At 50.6% G+C, this 24,142-nt stretch overlaps 1 protein-coding gene across 2 annotated transcripts in view; it reads right to left on the reverse strand.

Annotated features, from left to right (window-relative positions):
• Nucleotides 1-20,796, reverse strand: part of PTGES (prostaglandin E synthase) — a 40,536-nt gene extending 19,740 nt beyond the window's left edge. For both annotated transcript variants that reach the window (XR_004262412.1, XM_032257562.1), the window contains exon 1: nucleotides 20,658-20,796. The gene's annotated coding sequence lies outside the window, so the exon portion shown is untranslated. The remainder of the gene's footprint in view (nucleotides 1-20,657) is intronic.
• Nucleotides 20,797-24,142: the final 3,346 nt, after the last annotated feature.

Raw genomic sequence — 24,142 nt, forward strand, 5'->3', positions numbered from 1 at the left:
GGGGAAAAGGGAAAGGGAAAAGCCAGTCTCCCGTGCCTGCTGCACTCTTGGGCTTGCCCGGGTGCTTAGGGACCGCACCTGCTCAGCGAGACAACTGTGTCAGTCCAACCTATGTCCCAAAGCCCCAGAGATCAAAGGGAAGATTAAGCAGAGCCAGATTTAGCCGGCTTCGAATCCCAAAGCCAGCCCTCAGCTGCGGCTCTGTGGCCTTGGGCAGACAGGATCCCCCTCTGAACTGGTTTCCTCAGCTGTAAAATGTAGCTGACCCTAAGTGACTCCCCACCGCAGTTGTGGGAGCTAAAAGGAGTCTTGTCTATCAGCCATAATCATTAAGACCCTGGCACACAGGTAGCCTCTGTTCAGCATCAGCCTCTGAGCTTCAGGTTCCTCCTGCTCAAAGCGATTAATGATCCCTCCCTACCAAGGTTGTCAGAAGAAAGACTCACAGAAAACCCTGCCCTTGCTGCCGGGGGAGGCGGGTGGGAGCAAGGTGGGGGTGGCTCCTGGCCCATTTGCTGTGTGCCAAGCAGTCCTTTATCCGAACAAAAGATGTGCTTGATAAGCTGGCTCCCATGGTTCTAACGCGTGGGGAACTGCCAGGCCAGGCTGTCCCAATCCCGCAAGATAAATGATAGGTCACCATACCATCAGGGACGGGACATGGAACGTACGAGATGTCCTGAGACACGTTTTATCTCTGTTGTATGTCAGAGGAGCTGTACAAGCTCGTTTCTTGCTGATATTTCTGTTGGAGAAGAGAAGACATCTGCCTCTCTTGCCCGCAGCCCGAGGAAACCCCTACAGGCAGCTACCTTCCTTGTCAAAAAGCTCAGTGATGAGGTTGGGATCTGGTGGCTGCACCACCCCTAGAATCATGGATCAGACACAGCCCAACAGGGGCCCTTTGGTTGTCCTCCTTGGACTAGGGAGCCTGGCTCTTCCCTGCTTTGTCTTCTGAAATAACAAGATAGAAAGCAGAGGCTGGGAAACCAGCGGGGGGCAAAGAGCAGACGATCAGCTCTTGCTCCCTTGGGCTGAAAATCAGAGAGACTTGGCTAGGCCCTGTGGCTTATGCCTGTAATCCCACCACTTTGGGAGGCCGAGGCAGGTGAATCACTTGATGTTGAGAGTTTGAGACCAACCCGATCAACATGGAGAAATCTTGTCTCTACTAAAAATACAAAATTACCGGGGCATGGTGGTGGCGCACACCTGTAATCCCAGCTACTCAGGAGGCAGAGACAGGAGAATCGCTTAGAACCTGGCAGACGGAGGTTGCGGTGAGCTGAGATCATCCCATTGTACTCCAGCCTGGGCAACAAGAGTGAAACTCTGTCCCATCTCAAAAAATGAAAAAAGGCAGTAAGAGAGACTCTGTAGGGGAACTATGACTGATGGGTGTGACCTCAAGGTAGGAATCTTTTCCTCACTGTCTACTGAAATGAACCTGCTAAGCCAGGACCTGCCAAGGAGGGCACAATCTCTGATATTTGGCCAAGACGTTCCAGGAAACTGCCTTTGGCCAAGGGAAGCCGCTGTTCTGGTTTTTGGGGTCACGGTGATGGTGGTGTCACTTCTCTCTGAGCTTCCATTTCTTTGCCTGTAAGATGGGCTTGCTGTCCCCTGCCTGCAGAGGGTGGAGGACAGGAATGGCGTGTGTACAGGGCTGAGGGCTGGGGGACACTCACTGTGGCCTCATCCTGAGGTCCCCAGGAACCACAGCAGTGTACTCATACCAGTGAGGATAAGAGAAGCCCCTGGAAATATTTTACATCTTTTCCTGGGTGGTGATTACCCAGGTGGATACACATGTCAAAAGTCACTGAGATGGGCTGGACCCGGTGGCTCACGCCTATCCCAGCACTTTGTGAGACCAATACAGGTGGATCACTTGAGGTCAGGAGTTTGAGACCAGCCTGGCCAACACAGTAAAACCTTGTCTCTACCAAAAATACAAAAATTAGCCGGGTATGGTGGCGTGTGCCCGTAATCCCAGCTACTCAGGAGGCTGAGGCAGGAGAATCGCTTGAAACCAGGAGGTGGAGGTTGCAGTGAGCCAGGACCGCACCACTGCACTCCAGTCTCAGCGACAGAGCAAGACTCCGTCTCAAAAAAAAAAAAAAAGTCACTGAGCTATATCTTCAAGCCTTTTTATTTTATTATATTTTCTTTGACACACGAAAGTGAAAGTTCTTCCTATCCCCATTCTACAACCCTGAGCAGAGGCGCTGCCCTGCAAAAGCTATCCTGCGGCATACTCCAGCGCCCTTCTTGGCATTTCCTGAGGATCAGAAACCAAGCTCTTTACATTGGCTGATTGCCCCTAACATCAGAGGAGGCTTAGAGAAAGGAGGAAGTGGCCCTGCCTCGCTGCTGGTTCCTGACTTTTGGGAGTATTGCTAGGCTTTCTGTAGCCCCTGATGGGGAAATGAATGCACGGTGATTTTATTTTATTTATTTATTTATTTTTGAGACGGAATCTCACTCTGGCTGCCCAGGCTGGAGTGCAGCGGCGCGATCTCCACTAATTGCAACCTCCACCTCCCAGGTTCAAGCGATTCTCCTGCCTCAGCTTCCGGAGTAGCTGGGATTACAGGCATGCGTCACCACACCTGGCTAATTTTTGTATTTTTAGTAGAGATGCGGTTTCTCCATGTTGGTCAGGCTGGTCTAGAACTCCTGACCTCGTGATCTGCCCACCTCAGCCTCCCATAAGGTGCTGGGATTACACCGTGCCTGCTCACGGTGATTTAAAAAAAATGTAGCTGAAGTGACTCAGACTTGCACCATAGTCATGGCTACGGCACCAGCCCTCATTAAGATAGTTGTGTTTGCGAAACGTGATGTGTGGTCTGCAGGCACAGCGCTGTGCAAACCAACATCCACGAGTGCTTTCCATGGCCCAGACAAAAACCCCTGGACTTCCCTTAGGATGAGCAACTCAGTGAGGCTCCTCTCTCTAAGCTTCCTCTGATGTCACAATCAGCCAGCGTGAAGTCAGTGAAGGACTGTTGTTTTTGTCTGCCAGCTCACCTCTTCCTCCTACCTTCTGGGAAATCATAACCTTTTTTTCAGGGACTGTACTCCTTTTGACAATGATTCTTTTTGTTTGTTTGTTTCAAGATGGGGTTGCCCCATATTGGGCAGGCTGGTCTCAAACTCTTAACCTCAGGTGATCCACCCGCCTCCGCCTCCCAAAGTGCTGGGATTACAGGTGTGAGCCACCGCGCCCGGCTCCTGACAATGATTCTTATGGCTTTGCCAAGAGGAGCACCCCATCCTTTTGGTAGTCATAGCCATGTGACCCAGGCCAGCCAATCACAAAGTTCCTGGCATCTGGCCCCGCTAGGGGCTAATCAGATAATTTTCCCAGGAGTTTCTATTCTAACACTGATAGGGAGACCCCTCTAGGTTCTAGGATCTCGCTGGGCTACGGCGTGGGGTAAATCTGAAGCTGTGTGCAGCCATGCCCCCTTCCCACGTGAAGGCAGCCTGTATCCAGCAGGAGAGAATGAGGCCCCAGCCTCTGACTCAGCCAAGCCTAGAAATCTAGGATTTTTCTTTTTTGTTTAAAAAAAAAAAAAAATCAGTCAAATCACTTCCTTCCTTTTCAGCAGATACTGCAGTGGCTCCCATCTGGCTCAGAATGAAAGCCAACCTCTGGACCACGGCCCATGGTCCTGTCCTGGTTGTCCCCATTTCTCTTGGAACGCCTCTTTTCTTCCGCCCCCTCACTCACTGAGCCCAGCCACGCTGCCCTCCGTGCTGGTCGAGACCAGTCCTTGGACCCTTGCTGTGGCGGAGCCCTCTGCCTGGAATTCTCCCCCAGGCTTCCATGTGGCTGACATGTCATTTCCTTCAAATCGTGGTTTGAATCTTAGCTTCTCCATCAGGCTCGTCTTGGCCACCTTATCTGTTCATCTGTTCTGAAGTCTGCCTCCCCCTTCCCACTCCTGAGGCCACTTCTCTGCCTCTACTTTTCTTTCCATAGCGCACATCACCCAATAACACAACATCGTTTTTTTGTTTCTTTGTTTGTTTTTGAGGCGGAGTCTTGCTCTGGCGCGACCTCAGCTCACTGCAACCTCCATCTCCTGGGTTTAAGTGATTCTCCTGCCTCAGCCACCTGAGTAGCTGGGGGACTACAGGCGCGCACCACCACACCCAGCTAATTTTTGTGGGGGTTTATTTGTTTTTTTGTTTCCGTGTTTTTGAGAGATGGAGTTTTGCTCTTGTTGCCCAGGCTGGCGTGCAGTGGTGCAATCCCGGCTAAGTGCAACCTCTGCCTCCCAGTTTCAAGCAATTCTCCTGCCTCAGCCACTCAAGTAGCTGGGATTACAGGCATGCGCCACCAAGCCCAGCTAATTTTGTATTTTTAGTAGAGACAGGGTTTCTCCATATTGGCCAGGCTGGTCTCGAATTCCCGATCTCAGGTGATCCTCCCACCTCAGCCTCCCACAGTTCTGGGGTTACAGGCATGAGCCACTGCACCTGGCCTCATTTTGTATTTGTAGTAGAGGTGGGGTTTCTCCATGTTGGCCACGCTGGTCTTAAACTCCTGACCTCAGGTGATCCACCTGCCTCGGCCTCTCAAAGTTCTGGGGTTACGGGCGTGAGCCACTATGCCCGGTCTCACATTATCTTTTTTTTTTTTTTTTTTTTTTTGGGACGGAGTTTCACTCTTGTTACCCAGGCTGGAGTGCAATGGCGCGATCTCGGCTCACCGCAACCTCCGCCTCCTGGGTTCAGGCAATTCTCCTGCCTCAGCCTCCTGAGTAGCTGGGATTACAGGCACGTGCCACCATGCCCATCTAATGTTTTTGTATTTTTAGTAGAGATGGGGTTTCACCATGTTGACCAGGATGGTCTCGATCTCTTGACCTTGTGATCCACCCTCCTCAGCCTCCCAAAGTGCTGGGATTACAGGCTTGAGCCACCGCGCCCGGCCCCGACCTCACATTATCTAACTTATTATCCATACTGCCTAACATCTGTGCCCCTGGGGCAAGGCTCTTGGATCACCCATGAACCACGGGCACCAGTATTGTGCCTGCCGTATAGCCACAACCACAATTTGTTAAATTGAACTGAATTAAGCTAATTTGGTTTGGATTTCTCTCCCTTACAAACAAAAGAGTCTACACTGACATAAGTGAAAACCTCCACTTCTCTTCCAGGAGCTTGGCTCTGGGTCCTGAAGCTTGACCCTGGGTCCTGACTCCTGCCTGCCTACTTCCTGGAACGGGGGGATGGCGGGGGTGGGGGGGATCCTGGCTGACCTGTCTTCTGATGGGGAGAGAGCCAGGAAGGAGGACTGTGTGTCTCTGAGAGCGGCTGGCTGCTGGGCAGGCTGGGATCAGAACAACACCACTGAAGCATTGCCGCAGCACATCCGCCTTTGGTAACCACTCCGTTGGGACCGGAAAAGACTGTGCATTTCAAATTTATTTTGCATGTTGACACCACAAACACCCATCCAGGAGTGAAGAATACAGAAGCTGACATTTATTGACGAGCGGTTAGGACTGGAAGCTGCCTGTTAAGGAACCACTAGTTGGCCAGGCGCGGTGGCTCCAACCTGTAATCCCAGCACTTTGGGAGGCAGAGGCGTGCAGATCACGAGATCAGGAGTTTGAGACCAGCCTGGCCAATATGATGAAACCCTGCCTCAACTAAAAAATAAAAAAAAAAAATAGCTGGGAGGGTGGCAAGTGCCTGTAATTCCAGCTACTCGGGAAGTTTAGACGGGAGAATTGTTTGAACCTGGGAAGTGGAGGCCGCCAGTGAGCCGAAATCGTGCCACCGCACTCCAGCCTGGCCAAAAAATCAAGACACCATTTCAAAAAAAAAAGACTGGGCATCCACGCAATGGAATATTACTCAGCCATAAAAAGACATGAAATCCTGACCTGTGCTGTGACGTGGCTGAACCTGGAAAACATGATGCAAAGGGAGAGAAGCCAGACACAAAAGGTCACTTTTTTTTTTTTGAGATGGAGTCTCGCTCTGTTGCCCAGGCTAGAGTGCAGTGGCACCACCTGGGCTCGCTGCAACTTCCGCCTCCCGGGTTCAAGTGATTCTCCTGCCTCAGCCTCTGGAGTAACTAGGCCTACAGGCACGCAGTCACATGTTTGATGAGGATTCCACGTATATAAAACGTCCAGTATAGGCAAATCTATAGAGAAAAGCAGGGGGGAGGCGGGGTGGGGAAATGGGAGTGACTGCTCCATGCATATGAGGGTTTCTTCTGGGATGATGAAAACGTTCCGGAAATGGCTGGTAAAGACAGTTGCAGAATGTGACTGTACTAATGACACAGAATTGCACACTTGAAAATGGTTCGTGTTATGTTAGGAAAAAAGACAAACTGGGCTTCTGTCTTATTCATGGCCGACTTTACAGTGCCTAGCATGGTGTCTGCCCAGAGCTGTGCTTGGTAAATATTTGTGGAAAGACAGACGGCCTGAACGTGCGTATTAGGTGCGGGGAAATTCCTGGAGCCGACTGTGATGGCATCCTCTCTTTCTGTCTCTGGAGAGACAGACACACTTGTGGCTGCCTGAGCTCTGACCACAGGGCAGCAGCCCCTGATGGAGCCCATCTGCTGCTCCCTGGACTCTGGGCCTCTGATCCCACAGCTGATGTGCAGGGCTGTGGTCAAACCAGGAGCATTTCCTGGCCGTGGCTCACAGGACAGGCAGATGGGGGAGGAGGTGGAGGAGAAATGTTTGTCTCAGCACAAACCACTGCCATTTCCAGGGAAGCTGCTGTCACCCTGAGTGTGGCTTGAGGCAGAGGCTCTGGGGTCAGAGGGAGCCAAGACCCTCTCATGCCCAGCTGCCCCTGCATTCATTAGGCACAGATAGTCTCGTGTGCACACACGCACTGCCCACGGATACTGTTTTCCCACGGACACTGTTTTCCCACGGCTGCAGAGGAGATGGGTGATTCCTGTGTGCAGCTCTCAGATGCATCAGGGACCCATTTCCTAGGAGCCCGAGCCAGGGAGCTCTGCATTCCTCGGATTGGATTCAGCCAGTGATTAGCTCCTGGGAAGCTGGCTGGAGTTTTCAAACACAGAAATGATGGGAACTTCTCCCACTTTTTCAGTAGCCTCCAAGCCCAAAACAACCTCGATTACACGAGCATCACCACCCCTTTCCCTGGGCGCCTTGGTCACGGGACAGAATTTTATGACTGGTTTGCGGTTTTTTGTGTGTTTTTGTTTTGTTTTTGAGATGACGTCTTGCTCTATTGCCCAGGCTGGAGGCTGGAGTGCAGTGGCACGATCTTGGCTCACTGCAACTTGACCGCCTAGGTTCAAGCAACTCTTCTGCCTCAGCTTCCCGAATAGCTGGGATTACAGGCATGCGCCACCAAGCCCCACTAATTTTTTTGTATTTTTAGTAGAGATGGGGTTTCACCATGTTGGCTAGGCTGGTCTTAAACTCCTGACCTCAAGTGATCCTCCTGACTCAGCCTCCCAAAGTGCTGGGATTACAGGCATGAGTCACCGCGCCTGACCGACTGCTTTTATTAATCATCCAAATATGCCAGATGCTGCAACTGTCAAGGGGGAAATGTGTGCGTCTTCTTTTACTTCTGATACAAGGGTCATCTCTGCAACTTGCTGATGGCCCATCTCAACTGCAACTTTTCCAGGCCCAGGGAACTCATTACTTTACAGTAATAACAACAGCAAACGGCCAGACGTGGTAGCTCCCGCCTGTAACCCTAGCCCTTTGGGAGGCTGAAGTGGGCAGATCGCATGAGGTCAGTAGTTCAAGACCAGCCCGGGCAACATGGCGAAACCCTGTCTCTACTAAAAATACAAAAATTAGCTGGGCATGGTGGCGGATGCCTGTAATCCCAGCTACTCGGGAGTCTGAGGCTGGAGAATCGCTTGAACCAGGGAGCGGGAGGTTGCAGTGAGCCAAGATTGCACTCCAGCCTGGGCAACAAGAGCAAAACTCTGCCTCAAAAAAACCCAGCAAATAACGGATGTTATTTGCTAGGCACCTCCTATTGGCCTTTAAGTGCTTTATATTTTATCTTTAGCATCATTACCCAGTACTGTAGAGCATAATCAGGCCCACGTATCCAAGAGAGAAACAGGGTCAAGCTGATGAATGACCTTATCTGAGATCACAGATGTGGACAGAGATGTAGCTGGCTCCAGCCAGAGCCCGGGCTCTTGGCCCCCAGGCAAAGCTGAGGTTTGAGTTTAAGCCAGCTGTTCCCTTCTTGCACAACTTTCCATGTTCAAAATTCTTCAAGATTCTTTCCTTATACTGAGCTGGATCTGCCCTTTAAGGCCACAGAGAACACACACACACACACACACACACACACACTCAATCGCTTTTCCTCTCCACTGCCCTTCAGAAATTGGAAACCACCCAGTTCACCCAAAATCTTGTCTTCCAGGCAAAACAACGGCCGCCCCGTTCACTCACCCTTGGAGCTCAGGTTTCCCAGCCCCTGTAACCACTGGTTCCTTGCAGTTTGTAAAGGTCCCTCTTAGAGGGGGCTTATCCCATGGGCTGCTGACTCAGCTCAGACTACAGGGGGCCTCCTCCATCTTTTGCTGGGAGCCCCTCACTGCTATAAGCAGAGGAGGAAGTCCAGTGCAAAATGAAAATGCAAACCCCTTGTTCAAAAATTGTTCAGAACTTCAGGACAGGGACAGAGAACATGAAAGCAAGCCTGGGGGGGGGGGTCCTTCTTCATGTGGGCCCTGCGTGACTGCAGGAAGCCAGCCCAAATTCCAAGCTCAGGATGACTCAGCATAGGGTGAGTAAGGAAGGCATGTCCCACTCAAAACCCACACAAGGACAACATCTGAGATAGCTGAAGATGCCATCGGCCTGACAGGGCCTCTCATGATATAGCAAATGCCAACGTTTTATTATGAATAATAACATGAGCAGTAAATAGCAGCTAGCATTTTTTAGTGCTGTGCTTCCCCCCAGCCAAGAAACATGTAATTAGTATCATTATTTTTTTGAGATGGAGTCTCACTCTGTTGCCCAGGCTGGAGTGCAGTGACTCAATCTTGGCTCACTGCAACCTCTGCCTCCCGGGTTCACGAGATTCTCCTGCCTCAGGCTCCCAAGTAGCTGATATTACAGGTGTACACCACCACGCCCTGCTAATTTTTGTATTTTTATTAGGGATGGGGTTTCACTATGTTGGCCAGGCTGGTCTTGAACTCCTGACCTCAAGTGACCTGCCTGCCTTGGCCTCTGAAGGTTCTCGGATTACAGGCGTGAGCCACCGCACAAGACCTAATTTTTGTATTTTTAGTAGAGACAGGGTTTCACCACGTTGGCCAGGCTGGTCTCGAACTCCTGACCTCAGATGATCTGCCTGCATTGGCCTCCCAAAGTTCTGGGATTGCAGGTGGGAACCACTGCACCTGACTGTGAAGACCCCATTTCTCGAGACTCCTAGGCTCAGAAGAACTTTTGGCCTCACCTGTCCCCACCTCTGGCCAGGTGGCATCTTAACTTCCAGCTCAAAGGAACTGTTGTTGTGTCTCCTGCCGGAAGCACTGCTCCCTCTGGAACTAAGATCTTCTTTATTTATTATCATTATTTTTTTAGAGATGGGGTTTCACCACATTGGCCAGGCTGGTCTCGAACTCCTGACCTCAGGTGATCCGTCCACCTTGGCCTCCCAAAGTCCTGGGATTACAGGTGTGAGCCACTGCACCTGGCCTAGATTACTTATTGCTACTAATACTTCTTGCTCACCAGGTCCAATCAGAATAATATCATCAGGTCGGGTGCCGTAGCTCACACCTGTAATCCCAGCACTTCTGGAGGCCGAGGTGGGCAGATCACTTCAAGTCAGGAGTTCGAGACCAGTCTGGCCAGCAGGGTGAAACCCCATCTCTACTAAAAATACAAAAATTAGCTGGGCATGTAGGCTCGCATGTGTAGTCCCAGCTACTCAGGAAGCTGAGGCGGGAGAATTGCTTTAACCTGAGAGGTGGAAGTTGCAGTGAGCTGAGATCAAGCCGCTGCATTCCAGCCTGAGTGACACAGCAAGACTCTGTCTCAAAAAAAAAAAAGAGGCCAGGTGTGGTGGCTCACGCCTGTAATCCAAGCACTTTGGAGGCCAATGGGGGCGGATCATCTGTGGTTGGTAGTTCAAGACCAGACTGACCAACACGGTGAAACCCCGTCTTAAAAAAAAAAAAAAGAAAAAGAAAAAAGAATGTCATGAATGTAATGGACCAGTGTGGTATTTTGTGTAAGAAAATGCTAACTAAATTATGACGCAGGGTTGGAGAGGTGACGTGCCCCTAATAGGACAGTGAAGGTGCATTGCTGGCCTTGCCAGATAAAAACAAACTGCCTCTGGCAGCCTTTCGGACAGGAATGGAGAAAAAGGTATTTGCTAGGCCAATAGCTGCTACCAGGTACTGGGGGATGTGTTAATTTGCTCAAGCAATAAAACCACAACTGGTGCCGGGCTCGGTGGCTCACGCCTGTAATCCCAGCCCTTTGGGAGGCCGAGGCGGGTGGATCACGAGGTCAAGAGATCGAGACCATCCTGGTCAACATGGTGAAACCCCGTCTCTACTAAAAATACAAAACATTAGCTGGGCATGGTGGTGCGTGCCTGTAATCCCGGCTACTCAGGAGGTTGAGGCAGGAGAATGGCCTGAACCCAGGAGGCGGAGGTTGCTGTGAGCCGAGATCGCGCCATTGTACTCCAGCCTGGGTAACAAGAGTGAAACTCCATCTCAAAAAAAAAACACACACACACACAAACACCACAGCTGGTACAGCAGCTGCAATTGGAGTAACCAAATATCTGGTTAAATGTATAATAATCCACTGTCGTTCTCCAAGATCCGTCTGTCTTCTGCATAGGACAAATAGGAGGGTTGAATGGGGAAGTGGGGACCCTGCATCTTTCGAGTCCTTGATGGTGGCACTCATCTCTGCCATCCATCCAGGAATAAAGTGCTGATTTTGATTGCCTAGGTAGAGGCAGTTCTAATACCTTCCACTTGACTTTTCCCGCCTTCAGGAAATCAGCGTGGGATTCTGCCAGCTGCTCGTAGGTCTATTCCAATTATGCATCTCGAGCTGCGAAAATAGCCACAGGATGGGCTTGGGCGCCCACTGGATCCACTGTGAGATGGACTTGAGCTAAAACTTGTGGATCATGTGACCGTCATAAACTCCCTGCTCTGACTAGAGGGCCACACTGACGTGTAAGGTCTCCTGGCGTCAGTATCAGCTCAGAGCTGGTGTCCAGTAGTCTCTGAGAGATCTGATTACTTCCTTCCCCCTGCACACAGTTACCCTGGTAAAGGTCTCTTTGGGGGAAGGCTGGGAGAAAGATTGGGGGTATAAATTTTCACTAGCATACCGAGGTCCTTCGCCATGGGGACCCAGCCTCTTCTTCATTTAAAAGGTCCCAGCTCTATAAACTGTCTCAAGGGTGAGAATTCATGGAGGGGACATGACTCTCTGTTTTTAAGATTCAGGTTGAACTTTTGTTCAGTTTATTTAGAACTTTTCTGCCTATACAATTCAAGTAAGAATTTAGTGGGCTTCCTGTCTATTTCACTTAACCAACACTGCAGGCCTGTGGAGTCAGACTGTTCTGAGCGCAGTAGCCATGCCCACCTCGCCTTAGGCCCATGGGTGTTGCCATGTGGCCCCTGCCACCCCCCTGGATCCAGTTGCTCCCACCACATTTACAGTTCCTGATTTGGTGACTGCAGTTCCCACTTCAAGGTCTGGCTTGCAGAGAAGACTGATCACAGAGCTCTTCAAGGATGTCTGGACCCCTCTCAGATTTATTTCTCACAGTATTGATGGAAGGTGTGTCTCCCCTGCCCCTCCCAGTGTGGGTGAGGAGGTCTCAAAGGTCTAGGCCAGGCCAGTGCCTCATGCCTGTAATCCCAGCACTTTGGAAGGTGACAACGGGTGGATCACTTGAGGTCAGGTGTTCAAGGCCAACCTGGCCAACATGGTAAAACCCCGTCTCTACTAAAAATGCAAAAATCATCTGAGCATTATGGCCGGTGCCTGTAATCCCAGCTACTCGGGAGGCTAAGGCAAAAGAATCACTTGAACCTGGGCGATGGAGGGTGCAGTGAGCTGAGATGGTGCCACTGCATGCCAGCCTGGGAAACAAAGAGAGACTCCGCCTCAAAAAAAAAAAAAAAAAAAAAACAGACCAGGCACGGTGGCTCACGCCTGTAATCCCAGCACTTTGGGAGGCCAAGGCGGGTGGATCACCTGAGGTTAGGAGTTGGAGACCAACCTGGCCAACATGATGAAACCCTGTCTCTACTAAAAACACAAAAATTAGCCGGGCATGGTGGCAGGTGCCTGTAGTCCCAGCTACTCGGGAGGCTGAGGCAGGAGAATTGCTGGAACTCGGGAGGCAGAGATTGCAGTGAGCCGAGACTGTGCCATTGCACTCCAGCCCGGGCCGTCAACAGCAAAACTCTGTCTCAAAAAAAAAAGTCTGTTCTATGTTCTAGCATTCCAGTCTCCCTAAGCTTTTGAATCCCTTCCTCAATGCTGGTTGGTCTCGAGCTCCTGACCTCATGATCCACCCACCTCAGCCTCCCAAAGTGCTGGGATTACAGGCATGAGCCACCGCACCTGGCCTCCAACCTCAGTGCTAAGCCAAGGTGTGCTCAATGTTTCCAATCTAATCACAGTGGGCTACCTCCGGGTCCCTGCTTCAGCCAAACAACCAAACCACGAGAGCCTTTTCACTCCCCGGGCTGCATCATTGAATGCAGAACACCTGCTTAGTGAGTCCTTGTCAATAAACTTGGCCTGGCCAGGCAGGGTGGCTCACCCCTGTAATCCCAGCACTTCAGGAGGCCAAGGCGGGAGGATCGCTTGAGTCCAAGAGTGCGAGACCGATAGCCAGTAAAGAAAGACTCTGTCTCTAAAATAAATAAATAAATAAATTTGTCCTGAAACTTTATGCTTCTTCCACCATGATCCCACACTGCTTTTTTTGTTTTTTTTTTTTAGAAAAACAGGGTCTGGGTCTGTTGCCCAGGCTGGAGTGTGGTGATCATGGCTCACTGTAACCTCAAGCTCCTCGGCTCAAGTGATCCTCCTCACTCAGCCTTCTGAGTAGCTGGGTCTACAGGCATGTGCCTTCACACCTGGCTAATTAAAAAACAATTTTTTTTTTTTGCGGAGACAGGGTTCCCTATGTTGCCTAGGCTGGTCTCAAACTCTGGCCTCAGGCAATCCTTCTGCCTCAGCCTCCCAAAGTGCTGGGATTACAGGCATGAGTCACCATGCCCGCCAGCCTAACCCAGACCTTTAACATCCATTCCTACACACATTCCCCAGATTTCTGTCTGTATAAATTAGAAACTCAAGTAGTCCAGGCAAAGAGGCTCACAGCTGTAATCCCAACACTTTGGGATGCTGAGGTAGGATCATCACTTGAACCCAGGAGTTTCAGACCAGCCTGGGTAATATAGTGGGATCCTGTCTCTACAAAAACAAAAATAAAACATTAGCTGGCTATGGTGGCGCATGTCTGTGGTCCCAGCTACTTGGGAGGCTTAGGCAGAAGGATCACTTGAGCCTGGGAGGTGCAGGCTACAATGAGCTGCCGTGATCATGCCACTGCACTCCAGCTTGGGTGACAGAGTGAGGCCCTGTCTCAAAAAAAAAAAAAAAAAAAAATGCAAACTCAAGTAGTTCTTCTGGAGCATGGAGTATAACACACCTCCTCACTCTTAAACCTGAGAAGGAGGTCATGAGCGCCTCTGATTTAAACCCTTTGGTTGGAAGCACAGGTGACAATCTGGACTTGTGATTGACGTCTGCAGGGGGGTTAATCTTGTTGGCCTCAGCCTTTTTTTTTTTTTTTTTTTTTAAGTAAAAAGAGAGACAAATGAGAAGATAATGGTTAACACAGAGAAAGCAACCTTTCGCAGAACAGAGTCAAAGGTCCTTTGCTTGATCAAATGTAATCAGGCTCCTGAACCTTCTCCTAGGCCCATCTGCGCACTTCCTTATAAAATCCTGTTTCAGCACGAAGCTTGCTAACTTTAGCATGAATCTCCCACCCTCTGTGTCTCACCACCCTTTTTATTTTTTAAGACTTAGTCAGGCCAGGTGCGGTGGCTCAAGCCTGTAATCCCAGCACTTTGGGAGGCTGAGGCGGGTGGATCACGAAGTCAAGAGATCGAGACCATCCTGGTCAACATGGTGAAACCCCGTCTCTACTAAAAATACAAAAAATTAGCTGGGCATGGTGGTGCATGCCTGTAATCCCAGCTACTCAGGAGGCTGAGGCAGGAGAATTGCGTGAACCCGGGAGGCGGAGGTTGCGGTGAGCCGAAATCGCGCCATTGCACTCCAGCCTGGGTAACAAGAGCGAAACTCCGTCTCAAAAAAAAAAAAAAAAAAAAAAAAAAAAAAAGACTTAGTCTCGCTCTTGTCCACCAGGCTGGAATGGATTGACTCAATCTCGGCTCACTGCATCCGCTGCCTCCCGGGATCAAGCGATTCTCCTGCCTCAGCCTCCCAAGTAGCTGTGATTACAGGCACCTGCCACCACGCCAGCTAATTTTTGTAATTTTAGTAGAGACAGGGTTTCACCATGTTGGCCAGGCTGGTCTGGAACTCCTGACCTCAGGTGATCTGCCTGACTCGGCCTCCCAAAGTACTAGGATTACAGGTGTGAACCACCGCGCCTGGCCGGCCTGAGCCTTTAACCTGCAGAATCTATGCTAACTCCCGGCAGTTAGTTTCAGAAATGAGGCTTGGTGTGGAAAATCCACACATGAGGTATCAGAAGTACTGTGAGTAGCAGAAGAAAAAATTTTCTTTTTTCAATGCCTGTATATTACCATTTTAACGTGTGATTAATATTTACAAATTATTAGTGAGACATTTTACTTTTTTTTTTCCGTATTAGGTCTCGAGGTCCAGCATTGATTTTATACTCACTGCGCATGTCAGTTGGACTCAATTTCATCACATTTTGGGTGCTTGGTGACCACACCTGGCTTGTAGATGCCATATTGGACAGCACAGTTGTATAAAAAGCGATGGGCGAGTGTCGTTTACTTTTTGCTATGTAATAAAGTGTTGTAGACCTGGTGCTGTAGTGATTCATGCTTGTAATCCCAGGACTTCGGGAGGCCGAGGCAGAAAGATTGCTTGAGCCCAGGAGCTGGAGACCCCATCTCTCCAAAGAAACATAAAAAATTATCGGACCATGCTAGCACGGGCATGTAGTCTCAGCTACTTAGGAGGCTGAAGCAGGAGGATTGCTCAAGCCCAGGAGCTCAAGGCTGCAGTGAGCTATGATCATGCCTGTGAATAGCCATTGCACTCCGGCCTGGGCAACATGGCAAGACCCCATCTCAAAAACAAAACAAACAAAGCCAAGATGACGCTGCTTTTGAGGGAGGTGCCCAAGTCACAGGCTGATCTTGAGCAAGCTGATCTTAAAGGTCACCTCTGCAAACCCCAACTTAATGCAGAAAGAACAGCAAAAATTCCTTCTTCCCTCCATCTGTGAAACGGGAAATGTAAGAAAAACAAAAGGAAAAAGAAAAAGAAAAATTCCCCTTTCTGGCTGGGCGAGGTGGCTCACACCTGTAATCCCAGCACTTTGGGGGGCTGAGGTGGGTGGATCACAAGGTCAGAAGTTCAAGACCAGCCTGGCCAAGGTGGCGAAACCTGGTCTCTACTAAAAATACAAAAATTAGCTGGGCATGGTGTCACACACCTGTAATCTCAACTACTAAGGAGGCTGAGGCAGAGAACTGCTTGAACCCAGGAGGCAGAGTTTGTAGTGAGCCAAGATCGTGCCACTGCACTCCAGCCTGGTGACACAGACTCCTTCTCAAAAAGAAGAAAAGAAAAATTCCCCTTTCCATCCAAGAAATAATCCCAAACTAGGGGCTGAATTTCACTGTTTGAAAAGTGTTTGTTTTCCGTGACCACTTCATGCATTAAACCTTTCATTTTCTTTTTTTTTTTTTTTTTTTTGAGATGGAGTCTTGCTCTGTCATCTAGGCTGGAGTACAGTGGTACGATCTCGGCTCACTGCAACCTCCGCCTCCCAGTTCATGCCTCAGCCTCGCTAGTAGCTGGGATTACAAGTGCCTGCCACCACGACTGGCTAACTTTTTGTATTTTTAGTAGAGACAGGGTTTCACCATGCTGGCCAGGCTGGTCTTGAACTCCTGACTTCGAGTGATCCACCCACCTCGGCCTCCCAAAGTGCAGGGATTACAGGCACGAGCCACCACGCCCGGCTGCATTAAACCTTCTTAACCCACTTGAGGACTAGGGGAAACTGAGTCCTGGAGAGGCCAAGTAAGCTGCCCACGATGGCCCGTCAGCTGAGGAGCAGGAAGGAGAGAAGCCCTGAGCCCCTGCCTGGTTACCGCCAGGCACTGTTGCTTCCCAGCTGAGCGCCATACTGAGCCTCAGTTCTTCCATCTCTAAAATGGGCATGATAATAGACCTTCCTTTTAAGATTACTGAGAGAGTCCAGGTAGCAGGGAGTCATGCCTGGTGTTACATGTAAACGAACAGCTGGTATTGCTGTTGTTATTTTAACAACTGAGACTCAACCAAGCCAGGCTAATCCCAGAGGCAAAGTTTTTATGCAGAGGACAAGCTTTTATCCAGTCCCACCAGCTAAAAGGGGTGGAAGTGAGCGCACCCCCAACCACACTTACTCTGAGACACTCAACGAATACGCAGCAGCTGCTTAGGACACACAAGGAAGTTAACTCAGCCCCTGATGACCTGGATTGCCAGGGTCAGACGTGCTCCTGCCAGCACAGCCTGGGGAGGAGGGAGTGTTTCGTGGGAGCTGCCTACCACCCCATCCTCCGCACCCAGTGAGGTCAGCACCCACTTTCCCACAGCTACTGGATAAACACCCACCCAGCAAACCCTGCCAGAGGCCCAGGGGCAGGGGCGCAAGTGTGAAAGTCCGCAGCCCTCCACTGACTCTCGGTACAATGGGGGTAGAGACTGGAAAGAAATCATTGTCAGGCAGGCGTGGTGGCTCAGGCCTGTAATCCCAGCACTTTGGGAGGCTGAGGCAGGCGGATTGCCTGAGGTCAAGAGTTTGAGACCAACCTGACCAACGTGGAGAAACCCCATCTCTACTAAAAATACAAAAATTGGCTGGGCATGGTGGTGCACACCTGTAATCCCAGCTACTCAGGAGGTTGAGACAGGAGAATCACTTGAACTCAGGAGGCGGGGGTTGCTGTGAGCTGAGATCAGGCCATTGCACTCCAGCCTGGGCCACAGAGTGGGATTCTGTCTCAAAAAAAAAAAAAAAAATCATTGTCTCAGGCCAGGTGCTGTGGCTCATGCCTGTAATCTCAGCACTTTGGGAGGCTGAGGCAGGAGGATCACTTGAGCCTTAGGAGTTCGAGACCAGCCTGGGCAATACAGGGAGACCCCATCTCTACAAAAAGTAAAAAAAAAAAAAATAGCCAGGCAGTGTGGTGTATGTCTGTGGTCCCAGCTACTTGAGAGGCTGAGGTGGGAGGATCTCTTGAGCCTCGGAGGTCAAGGCAGCAGTGAGCTGTGATCATGCCACTGCACTTCAGCCTAGGTGGAAGAAAGAAAAAAAAGAGAGACAGAAAGAAAGAAAGAGAAGGAAGGAGGGAAGGAAGGAAGGGAGGGAGGGAGAGAAGGAGGGAGGGGCAGGTTTTTCTCTCAACGTAAGAACCATAATGAAGACATGTGTGTCTGCCAGGTAAGGAAAGAAACACAGAGAAGAAAGGGGGGTTGTTGGGTCCCCCAGGTGCCTGGTTGGCTGGTTGGAAGCCAGAGGACGCACTGGACAAGGTCCAGAATGTGGACCTGCCTGGTGCTCTGTAAGGGGTCTCTCCTCATCCTCAAGTAGACACATCTCCCCCAGGGAAGCAGCCCTAAGCCACTCCTCACTGCACGCCTCATGCTCCTCTCCCAGCCCCCTCCAACACAGCCACAGCTGATGGGCAGGGGTGAGCACCTGGCCGAAGCCAAAGAAATCCACAGCTCGGTCAGAGCTCCACCCAAACTGGGCTTCCCCGGTGTGAACTGAAGATGCCAGCAAGAGACAGAAAGGTGGGTGCAGACCTGGGCTGAGACCCACCTCCCCACTGGGAGGAGGCTGGGCTTACGGACAAGGACTCAGCTGCCAGCAGCAGGAGCAGCCAGAAGAATGTGTGCCCCAGGGGAAATCCACTTCCTCAGTTAGCCTCTGGCCCAGCAATGGTAATGAGACCAACAAACTGCCACACACCAGCGCTCGTTCCCGCGGCTCTGCCACCGGCTCTGTCGGAGGCTGGGGTCCACCAGAAGCCAAGGCCCCCACCAAAGGTCATCTCAGGTCTCACTTGTCATCCGGGCACTTAGGGTAAAAGGGGATATTTTCTTTTTCTTTTTTTTTTGTTTGTTTTGAGACGGAGTCTTGCCCTCACTCTGTTCCAGGCTGGTGTGCAGTGGCGCAATCTCAGCTCACTGCAATCTCCACCTCCCGGGTGAAAGCATTTCACCCTCAGTTTCCTGCCTCAGCCTCCCTAGTAGCTGGGACAACAGGCGCTCACCGCCCCACCCGGCTAATTTTTGTATTTTCAGCACAGACGAGGTTTTACCATCTTGGCCAGGCTGGTCTTGAACTCTTGACTTTGTGATCTACCTACCTCAGCCTCCCACAATGCTGGGATTACAGGCATGAGCCACCACACCCAGCCAAGAGGATACTTTCTGTGCAAGCCCCTCACGCTTTCCTGTCTCTCCCATCCCCTAACTCCACCACCACGAAGGCCTCCCTGCTCTCACCCACTCCAACAGCTGGGTTTTCCCTGGCACAGATAGCACAGCACAGACCCAGACCAGCCCTTTGCCACGTGTGTCCTGCCAGGCTGTTCTCCGAGCATGATTCTGGCCACACGGCCCCATCAAGCCCACCAAGCGCCACCAGGGCTGTGGGCGTGTTGCATTGTGATGCACGGCGCTGCAGCAGCACAGAGGAGAGACCAACCAGCACCCTGGGGAGGGGCAGAGCAGAGGGTGGGAAGCCACAGTTTAGCTTCAAGCCAAGCAGAAGTTCTGGCCAAAGAGAACTGGCTCATACCTCCTGGACAGGGTGGCCAAGAGACAGGGCTTCAGCTGGGGCTAGGACACCAACGGGGCAATAAAATTAATGAAAATAATGATTGTGATATAACAATGTCGCTGACATTCCTGGCCAACTTTACCTGCCAGACACTCTGCTATGCGTTTCCTGCAGATCAGCTCATCATCCTCATGTAGCAAACCTAGGAGATGCGTCTATTACTGTCCCCATTTTATCTTATTTTATATTTCTTGGAGGTGGAGTCTTGCTCTGTCACCCAGGCTGGAGTGCAATGGCACGATCTTGGCTCACTGCAACCTCCTCCTCCCAGGCTCAAGCAATTCTCCTGCCTCAGCCTCCTGAGTAGCTGGGACTACAGGTGCACGCCACCACGCCCAGCTAATTTTTTTTTTTTTTTTTTTTTTTTTTTTTTTTTTTTTAGTAGAGACGGGGTTTCACCATGTTGGCCAGGCTGGTCTTGAAGTCCAGACCTCAGGTGATCTGCCGCCTCAGCCTTCCAAAGTGCTGGGATTACAGGCATGAGCTACCATGCCTGGCCTATTATCTCCATTTTAAAGATAAGAAAATTGAGGTTCAGAGGAGTGACATGACTCAACCAATGTCTATGCTAAACTACAGTAAGATGTTAGATAGATAGATAGATAGATAGATAGATCCATCAATATCACATAGATCCTGTTTAACACTTGTATGGGCAAAAGGCTGTTGACCGCTCTCTTTGTGATTTATCAATCTGTCATCTATTTATGTATCTGTCTTTCTATCTACCTACCTATCTATCTACCTACCAGCCTGCCTACCTCTCTATCTATGTGATATAATGTGAAAAAGACTCTTCAGAGAACTGACAAGGGGCTGATACCCGGAGCAGGCTGCGGGAGACCCATCGAGCTGATCTCCCATGCTGGGCCCTATTGGATGTCCTGACCTTACTCAGAATATCCACATTCCAGTTTGACTATCTGGGAATCACAGTAAAGGGGCATGGCGCTGCAGTTGACTGCTCAGCCCAGAGCACAGAGCTGGGTAACCTTATTCCCAAAGGGTTCTGAGGCTGGAGCCTGGAATGGGCTAGCTATGCCCCTTGCCATCCAGCCCCACCCCCACCCCTGCAGCCAGGGACCCAGGGACCCAAGCAGCCCAGCTTGGCGGTCCTGGGAGGCCCTGACTCCCTGCTGGGATCTCATCAACAGCAAAGCACCCAGGTCCTGGGGACAGCGTGGTCTGGGGCCTCTGCATTGGCCATTATTCTAGCGGGAAGCAATGCTTCTCCCTCCTGGCTGAAAGTTGCCTTTGCGCCGAGTGATCAGTTGTTCCCCAGCTCTGCGCAGACTGACCTGCACACCCAAGCGGGCAGACACAGTAGGCCTGAGACAAGAAAGCCAGGGTGAGGCCCAGGCAGAACAGCCATTGGAATGGGATACCGGAGTATCCCAGGTGACGCCCGGGGGTGGGGTGGACCGCTCGCCACAACAGAGTCTCCAACCGGAGCCTGGCTTCACCCGAGACAGCCGTGGCCCCCCCTCACCTCTTACCCAGTCCCAGGCGCCTCTGCCTGAGCTCATCAGGCAATGACCTCAGCGACGTCACTCATCACTCGGGAGGCCTCGGCCAGCTTGAAATCCAGGGGGCTCCGGGCGCCTGCCTGCTCCTCCCTCTCTCTCAAGCATGACTCAGGCCGGGACTGGCCCTGGGCTTCGGAAAGGCTCTCCACTTTTTCGCAATCGCTTTCCTCACTCCAACCGCAGGCCCTGTGGGGGCCCGCACCTCCGTCTCTCAACCCTCTGCGGTCAGGGTTCAGACGCTGGGCAGATGAAGACCCTGCGTACTTCTTCGGGAGGCCAACACCAAACCTCAGGAAATTGCCACAGTGAAGGGATGCTTCCTCCAGAGACACCCTCTGCCCTGCACTACTGGGTCCTGTCAGAGCCTCTTCATCCTCCCTCCTCCTTCCTCTTCCTCTTCCCATCTCCTCCTCCCCTTTCCTCTTCTCTGGCCAAGAAAGTGACCTGATAACCAAATTCAACTGGTTAGTGATGGACCTGTAATTTTTCCAAAGCGTTGCTAGATCTCTGGTAATAGAACATGTGTTCATTCATTCATTCATTCATTCATGGAGGCATGGAAGAGCAGTTAAAATCATGGTCAGACACCGTGTGGGTGTGTTCCAGCTCCGCCATTTGCCACATTTGCAACCATGGCCCAGTGACTTCCCATCATTCCCCTATCCCCTCATCTGGGCTGTGGCTCCGGCTTGGTAAGATGAGGCTTGCTGGGTGCTTACGGCAGTCAGGACCCAGCCCAGGACAAGGTGATGATTAGGAGAGAGACTGAGTCTGGGCACAGTGGCTCATCCTTATATTCCCAGCACTTTGAAAGACTGAGGGGGACGGATCACCTATGGTCAGGAGTTCGAGACCAGCCTGGCCAAAATGGTAAAACGCTGTCTTTACTAAAAATACAAAAAATGAGCCAGGTGTGGTGGCGCATGCCTGTAATCCCAGCTACTTGGGAGGCTGAGGCAGGAGAATTACTTGAACCAAGCAGGTAGAGGTTGCAGTGAGCCAAGGTCATGCCATTTGCACTCTGGCCTGGGCAACAAGATCAAAACTCTGTCACAAAACATATGTATATATATAGCCAGGCACGGTGGCTCATGCCTGTTATCCCGGCACTTTGGGAGGCTGAGGTGGGTGAATCACCTGAGGTCAGGAGTTCAAGACCAGTCATGGCCAACATGGTGAAAACCCGTCTCTACTAAAAATACAAAAATTAGCCAAATGTGGTGGTGGGCGCCTATAATCCCAGGTACTTGGGAGGCTGAGGCAGGAGAATGCTTGAACCTGGGAGGCAGAGGTTGCAGTGAGCTGAGATCACGCCACTGTACTCCAGCCTAGGCGACAGTGAGATTTTGTCTTAAAATAAATAAATAAATATATATATATGTATATTTCCTATTGGCTCTGTTTCTATTCTATATATAAACATGTATAGAATATATGTGTCTATGTGTGTAACTATATATACATATATATGCTTATATATTACCATATATAGTTTGTTTTTTTTGTTTTTTTTTTTTTTTTTTATATTTTTTTTTTTTTGAGACACCCAGGCCAGATTGCAGCGGTGCAGTCTAAGCTCACTGAAATCTCTGCCTCCGGGGTTCAAGCAATTCTTTTGTCTCAGCCTCCTGAATAGTTGGAATCACAGGTGCACACTTGAACCTGCGAGCGGAGGTTGCAGTGAGCTGAGATTGCGCCACTGCACTCCAGCCTGGGCAACAAGAACAAAACTCTGTCTCAAAAAATATATATATATATATATACATGGCCGGGCACGGTGGCCATCACACTTTTTTTAAGATGGAGTTTCTATCTTGTTGCCCAGGCTGGAGAGCAATGGTGCTATTTCAATTCACCGAAACCTCCATCTCCCAGATTCAAGCAATTCTCCTGCCTCAGCCTCCCAAGTAGCTGGGATTCAGGCATGTGCAACCACGCCCAGCTAATTTTGTATTTTTAATAGACACAGGGTTTCTCCATGTTGGTAAGGCTGGTCTCAAACTCCCAACCTCAGGTGATCTGCCCACCTCAGCCTCCCAAAGTGCTGGGATTACAGGTGTGAGCCACTGTGCCTGGCCTAATTTTTGTATTGTTAGTAGAGACAGGATTTTGCCATGTTGGCCAGCCTGGTCTCAAACTCCTGACCTCAAGTGATCTGCCCACTTCAGCCTCCCAAAGTGCTGGGAGAGCCACTGCACCTGGCCTACACACACACACACACACACACACACACACACACACACACACACACACACCATATATGTTTATATATAGGATACAGAACCAATAAGATACACACACACATACGCACTCTCTATGTATGTTTATATATAGGATACAGAACCAATAGGATACACACACACACATCTTCTCGCTATATTAGAGAGATCTATTAGAAGAAATTGGCTTACACAATTATTCACGAGGTCTCAGCAAACTGGAGACCCAGGAGAGCCATGCAGTCAGTCGTTCCAGTCCAAGTGAAGGCCTGAGAACCAGGAGACCTGACAGCACAGGTTCCAGCCCGCAGGCCGGAGCTGATGCCCGGCTCCTGCAGTTGGGCAGGCTACCCTCCAACCTAACCAGTCTTTTGTTCTCTGCCGGTCCTCGGTTGATTGGATGGGCCCACCCACGTTAGAGAGGACAATCCACCTTAGCCTACTGATTCCAATGTTAATTTCGTCCAGAAATGCCCTCACAGACACACCCAGAATAATGTCTGTCCAAATGTGTGGGCATCACGTAGCCCAGTCAAGTGGTCACATAAAATCACCAGCACACTCTAACTTCCAGCTTGGAAGAAATACAGGGAGTAGGGAATGAGTTGAACAATGTCAAGAGCAGCAACAGATCCAGGAGATGGGGCTCCCCATGGGACATCTGGCCCAGTCCCCTCTTGGGGCACTGTCACCAAAGAGGGGCACACCGGACTAAACCTCAAGGGCACAGCGATCGGACGTAGGACACCGCACCGGAATGCACAAACCAGCTGCAAAGATAATTTTGAGCCTGGCCAACATGGCGAAACCCCGTCTCTACTAAAAATAAAAAAAATAAGGCTGGGCGTGGTGGCTCACGCCTGTAATCCCAGCACTGTGGGAGGCCGAGGCGGGTGGATCACGAGGTCAAGAGATCGAGACCATCCTGGTCAACACGGTGAAACCCCGTCTCTACTAAAAGTACAAAAAATTAGCTGGGCATGGTGGCGTGTGCCTGTAATCCCAGCTACTCAGGAGGCTGGGGCAGGAGAATTGCCTGAACCCAGGAGGCGGAGGTTGCGGTGAGCAGAGATTGTGCCATTGCACTCCAGCCTGGGCAACAAGAGCGAAACTCCGTCTCAAAAAATATAAATAAATAAATAAATAAAATAAAATAAAGCAGCCAGGTGGCATACGCCTATAAGCCCAGCTACTCAGGAAGCTGAGACAAGAGAATCTCTTGAACCTGGGAGGCAG

The sequence above is a fragment of the Sapajus apella genome, unplaced genomic scaffold (genome assembly GCF_009761245.1).
Source record: "Sapajus apella isolate SASKATOON/1434 unplaced genomic scaffold, GSC_monkey_1.0 scaffold97, whole genome shotgun sequence".
NCBI lineage: Eukaryota > Metazoa > Chordata > Mammalia > Primates > Cebidae > Sapajus > Sapajus apella.